This window comes from Sinocyclocheilus grahami, unplaced genomic scaffold, assembly GCF_001515645.1.
Source record: "Sinocyclocheilus grahami isolate Dianchi unplaced genomic scaffold, SAMN03320097.WGS_v1.1 scaffold1140.1, whole genome shotgun sequence".
Taxonomy (NCBI): domain Eukaryota; kingdom Metazoa; phylum Chordata; class Actinopteri; order Cypriniformes; family Cyprinidae; genus Sinocyclocheilus; species Sinocyclocheilus grahami.
Genome location: NW_015506319.1, coordinates 25616 through 31826, shown reverse-complemented (window position 1 = coordinate 31826; position 6211 = coordinate 25616). Strand labels below are relative to the sequence as shown.

The window sequence follows — 6211 nt, the reverse complement described above, 5'->3', positions numbered from 1 at the left end:
TAAGAGTAATACGTCATTCTAAACTGTAAAGGGTCTAGTTTTATTTGTGTGCACTCACAATATCAACAAATATTTGCTTTTATAAAATAAAGAAAACAAACGCTTTCTGCCGTCTAGGTCTTGAACAGGAGCGCGTCACAATGATTAACCCAGTAACTCAGACATGATCAAAATATATAGAAAGCTTTAAATTACTATTTTAAAACGAAATAATTCAAATCGAAAATAGACTCCTATTAAAATAAATTATTTCATTATGAAATCCGTGTATTTCTCTCTAAAGGCACATCCAATTAGGAGATGGCGAGTCATTTTTCATCACTATAATTGATGGAAGGCCCGATTATAATTTGCGTTTTATTTTATATTTCCGAACAGTTAAAACAATAAAACACTAATTACAATAGCATATATGAAAACTTTGTCCTATAATTGTTTTGCAGCTTTTTCTGATTTTTATGTTGCTCTGTTCTGAATACCTTAAAATTTAAAGGATTTGCTGCAACGCAATTCTGTATGATATGTTAATTATTTATATTTTTTATCCATGCAGCAAATGCTTTAAAAAACAGCTTTAAAATTACTCTATTGCATTCCAGACGCTTTTAAAGTACTTTTCACTATACATTTTACGGGTAGCTGGAATGTAAACATTGTCATGAATTCGTTGTATTCCCATTTGTAAAATAGCCAACAAATTAATTGTTGTAGGCTAAGCCGATCTCATGAAAGTGCGTATAGCACGATTTTCTGCTTCTATTTGGCGTAATATTTCTATGCAGATATTGACGTAATATTTCTATGCTGAAAAGACTAATAAATTCATAATTAACGGTATGGGTTCAGTCGAAATGTTTGCGGGGCAAATCTCAGATCAGTCTGAGCGCTCATGGTACTCACAGTGCGTACAGCCCTACACCTGCAGGCGCCACAGACTCGGACGGTTGTCGTGGTAATAAACACCGGCCCAAGGCGGTCGCCTACCTTTGCCTAATGGGTAAGTCCGCCCCTGCATGGGCCAATTCGAATAAAGCTAGATTTAAATAAAAAAAGACATTGTCGGACCTGAGGTTTTATTCTTATCCAAAACAAGATGTGATATGAGGGTACATACACTACCAGTCAAAAATTTTTGTACAGTAAGAAAGATCCAATAGAAAGATCCAAAGATCAGCATTTATCTGAAATAAAAAGCTTTTGTTACATTATACATATACCATTCAAAAGCTTGGAGTCAGTATATACATAATGTAATATAATTCTTATTTAGCAAGGATGCTTTAAATTGATCAAAAGTGGCGATAAAGACATTTATAATGTTACAAAAAATGTCTATTTCAGATAAATGCTGTTCTTCTGAACTTTCTATTCATCAAAGAAACCTTATGTTTTCAACATAATAATAATAATAATAAATGTTTTTTGAGCAGCAAATCAGAATATTTGAATAATTTCTGAAGGATCATGTGACTGGAGTAATGATGCAAAAAATTCAGCTTTGAAATCGCAGAAATAAATTACATTTTAAAATATATTCAAATAGAAAACAGTTATTTTAAATAGTAAAAATATTTCACAATATTACTGCTTTTGCTGTATTTTGGATTCAAATAAATGCAGGCTTTGTGAGCAGAAGATAATTCTTTAAAAAACATAAAAATCTTACTGTTCAAAAACTTTTGATATTGATATTGTGCATACTGCGTACAATCCGTTCCGTTCCGCCTGAGCTCGGGCCAAACGAGGATGTTTTTTAAGCGTGTTAAGTAACTTAAGCCTGGTTTACATAATAAATAATAGTTTAGCATTCAAATACATCGCAAATATGGACACATTTAATAAATTAATGCCGATTAAGAGAGGTAGGCTGCGCGAGAACGCCATTTGCTTTCAGTTTCGCATTGAATTGGCCAGCCTAATTATTTTGGCTTGTTTAGCAACTTATATTTTTCATTCTTGTTTTCTTCTGAAACCCTTCAAAAAATAGCCTATAGGCTAGATATTCTGTTTATTGTTTGTACATTATAACATTTCGCTTTATTTACTGGTGTTATTTATTATTATGAATAATGCCGTTTGTGCGTATCTGTGTTTAACCTAAACTACAACGTAACATTAATGTAGACCTACATACCGGTATCTAAATATGATTTTAGAATTTTATGCTATATAGACCTACCACATTACCCTCCACTGGATGTAGAATGAGCAATAGACTACATTTTGGCATTTTATAATACTAATGTGGATATTTTGGTGAAAGTAACTCAAAAGTAGTGTAACGCATTACAATTCAGAGACAGTAATATTGTAATGTAACATTACTTTCAAAAGACAGTAACTAGTAATATAATGTATTACATTTTGGAAGTAACTTGCCCAACACTGCATATGTGTTAGTCAGTGTGTCCTTGTATCTTACATCTTTAACCCTTGATTAATCAGGTAGGGTAAGGTTAGTCAAATCTAGCCTAAACCATGAAGTACTCACCCGCCAGCAGATTTAAGTTCTTCAGGAGTGACGTAGAAGTCTCCCTTGTGGTTGTTATTGTTTGAAGCTCAGTTTGAAGTTATGAAGTCTTATGGGAGGCAATCGTAACAATAAAATCGCTTATTTTAGTTACAATACAAAGCAGTTAATGCGAAAATTCTGTAATCAAACTCTAAACAGCAATATCGGAGATGCTGTTAAGTGCCCCTCGTTAGGGTATCAGGTGTCCTTCACGCTTAATGCAGGCAGCATCTGAAGAGTGGTTTACTCCTCAGACTTTTAATACTACTTTTGGGGTAATTCCAATTATATATCAATGTCTGAAACTAATGACGGATGTCCTTCTTCTGTCTCTTACATTGCTGTCTGCATCTTCCTCTTCTTCATCGTAGTCTTCGTTTGGTTCACCTCCGCTTGATGTTGAAACATGCTCTCTTCACCCCTGTGTAACCTCGTTTAACTTTGTGGTTGAATACTTGTATCAAGGCATATGGAATTAACCTAAAAACTAGCAAATAAAATATTGAAACGGGTAAATAGAAATATCAATATCCATATCGGATCAACGTTGACATTTTGATGTTGTTTTACCGTCATACCTTTCAACATGGGTTAATACGCCACTGTACGTTCAATTAGAACCTAGTTTGCATTTAGATCAACACTACATTCATAAAGTTTAAAAATAAAATTACTAGCAGCAATGGCTTTACAATCAACTTCAATAAACTACCACGTGCTCAATTTTGTAAAACCGTTTAATTTTGGAAATATACTGTATAAAACAGATCAAAATAACCCCGAACTTTAGCTTGCATTGTTTGGATGCATTGTTAAAAACCTGTAGAAGAACAATACAAATACAATAAAGACAAAAAAAATAGAGTTTTTGTAAAATAACATGCATATTTTGCACTGCACTTGCAAGAGAAACCCTAGTACTTTTTTTGACTGAAAACAGTTGATCTTTTATTTTGGTGAAAACCTATAGTTTCTATGAAAACATGTTTTACTAATGCGTCTCATTACAAGATATTTGTACATTTGTGCAGTGAAAATGTTGAACAGTTTGAGAATGGAGCCTGCAACAGAAACCGTGTCGGTGGTAAAGGGGAAAGTAGAAAGGTTTCTTCAAATTCTGATAAAAATGTTAGAACCAACAGCCTTGTGCATATAGCGTGGTTGTGCTTCGGGTGATCCTTGAAAGAGTCCCAGCTCTAGGTCCTTTCTGATGCCGTCCCCTCGCTCTCTCCCACTTGTGCGCTTTCCAAGTAAAAAGTTGTGGCCTAATGGTTAGAGAGTCGGACTCGTAACCCAAAGGTTGTGGGTTCGAGTCTCGTACCGGCAGGGATTGTAGGTGGGGGGAGTGAATGTACAGCGCTCTCTTCCACCTTCAATACCATGACTGAGGTGCCCTTGAGAAAGGCACCGAACCCCCAATTGCTCCCCAGGCACCGCAGCAAAAAAAATGGCTGCCCACTGCTCCGGGTATATGTTCACATATATGTCACTTCACTATCAAAACCTTTATCAAATCAAAACCTATCACAAAAGGTCAATGAATCTCTACCAGAAGTGACAGTGCAATGTAGCAGATGAACAATTCCTTACCAATAAGCTGCATCCTTGAGGACTCCACAAGGGGAAAGAAGAAATGGTTTACTGAGAAGTTCTTAAAAAGCTGGATTTCTTTTTATACCATTCCTTTAAACCAGTGGTTCTCAAACTTATACCAAGTACCACTTCAGAAAATATTTGGCTCTCCCAGTACCACCATAATGACCAACATTAAATTTCAGTAGCGTAGTAGGCCTAACTATTCAGCTACAGCGCTGCACAGTTCAAAAACGAGGCAGTTTTATTCCTAATAAGAATATTTATTGTTGTTAGCCACTTTAACATTGTAAATACAGTTTGAACATTAACACTGTACTGTGCTTACATACAGATAGAAATTGAAAAAAAAAAATTACTAAATTAAAATGGTTCGTACCGAAAGTTTAAGAAAACACACACACACACACACACACACACACACACATACATTACCCAAATAAAGATTACATTAAAATGTTAAATAACATTTATTTATATTTAATTTAGTGACTCCTCTGCGTACCACTAGAGAGAGCCTGAGCAGCACTAGTGCTACTCGTACCACATTGAGAACCACTGCTTTAAACAATCTTAATTCATTTAAATTGTATCGACATTTGCGATTACATGTTCAGAAAAAACGAACAGAGCATGTTATCTTTGAGACTATTATATGATTAAAAACACACCTAAAGCATGGCATTCACATCAGAAAAATTTGAAAAATCTCTAAAAGACAGACATTAACAAATTACCAGCCACACACACAACATCATCAGATGAGCATCACACACACCTTTTTGAAAGGTTATAAAGATAGCCTTTTCCTTACCTGATTTTTTCCGTATGTTTGCAGGACCTCGCAGATCACATCTGACCCTTCCGGTGTTCACATTTCAGTTTTTGTTCTCTGTTGACGTGTCACGACTCAAATTCGTTCAAAAAAATAATAAAAATTAACAGGTAAAATACAAAATAATTCGGGACCGACCGAACAGTAGTGACGTTACGTTCGTGAACGAATCGCTCTTTTTGAACTAATCTTCTAGGTGAATGAACTTTTCACGTAATACGACTCATTTCTCGTTCACTGATATTCCTCCCTCCATAGCAGCGGGGCTATTAGCAGCGCATGCGCAGATCAGTGAACCGGGTAGCTGTCAAAGACATACGGTCAAAGAATGACTAAACCCGGAACGCGATTTTTACCGGGGAACCCCCTTGAAATGCGATTGGGGTACTTTTGGGCTAGTTTTGAGTAGCCATTGGGCGGGTTTTGTTGTGAAAACCTGGCAACCCTGATCTCGTTTGTGAATGAAGTGACTGAACTGGTACATGTAGCTCGTGAATGAAATGTGTGTAATTTCAGTTTTTGTTCGCTGTTGACAGGTCACGACTCCAATTCGTTCGGGAAAAATAAAAAATAAATGAACAGGCAAATATAAAATAATTCGGAACAGTAGTGGTGTTACGTTCGTGAACGAATCGTTCTTTTTGAACTAATCTTTTAGGTGAACGAATCGCTCACGTTCTCCATTGACTCATATTTCTCGTTCACTGATATTCCTCCCTCCATAGCAGCGGGGCTATTAGCAGCGCATGCGCAGATCAGTGAACCGGGTAGCTGTCAAAGACATACGGTCAAAGAATGACTAAACCCGGAACGCGATTTTTACCGGGGAACCCCCTTGAAATGCGATTGGGGTACTTTTGGGCTAGTTTTGAGTAGCCATTGGGCGGGTTTTGTTGTGAAAACCTGGCAACCCTGATCTCGTTTGTGAATGAAGTGACTGAACTGGTACATATCTCGTTCGTGAACTAAATGTGTACCGGGTATGGAAAGCCGTTGTAACATTGAATCTATAAGCCGTACTAGTATCTATTTTCATGGTACTAGTACCTATTTTTTAGAAACTAGTATCTTTTCCATTAAGTACTAGTACTTATTCATTAGGTACTAGTGCTTATTCTTTATCTACTAGTGCGTATTCTTTAGGTACTAGTGTTTATTCTTTAAGTACTAGTGTCTTTTGTAAAGTTACTAGTACTTATTCATTAGATACTAGTACTTATTCATTAGATACTAGTGCTTATTTATTAGGTACTAGTACTTATTCATTAGAT

At 35.9% G+C, this 6211-nt stretch overlaps 1 long non-coding RNA gene across 1 annotated transcript in view; it reads right to left on the bottom strand.

The window, feature by feature from the left end:
• LOC107567282 (uncharacterized) overlaps positions 1-5096 on the bottom strand; it is a 13392-nt gene extending 8296 nt beyond the window's left edge. Inside the window, exon 1 of the long non-coding RNA XR_001606621.1 lies at positions 4920-5096. This is a non-coding gene — a long non-coding RNA (uncharacterized lncRNA). The remainder of the gene's footprint in view (positions 1-4919) is intronic.
• Positions 5097-6211: the final 1115 nt, after the last annotated feature.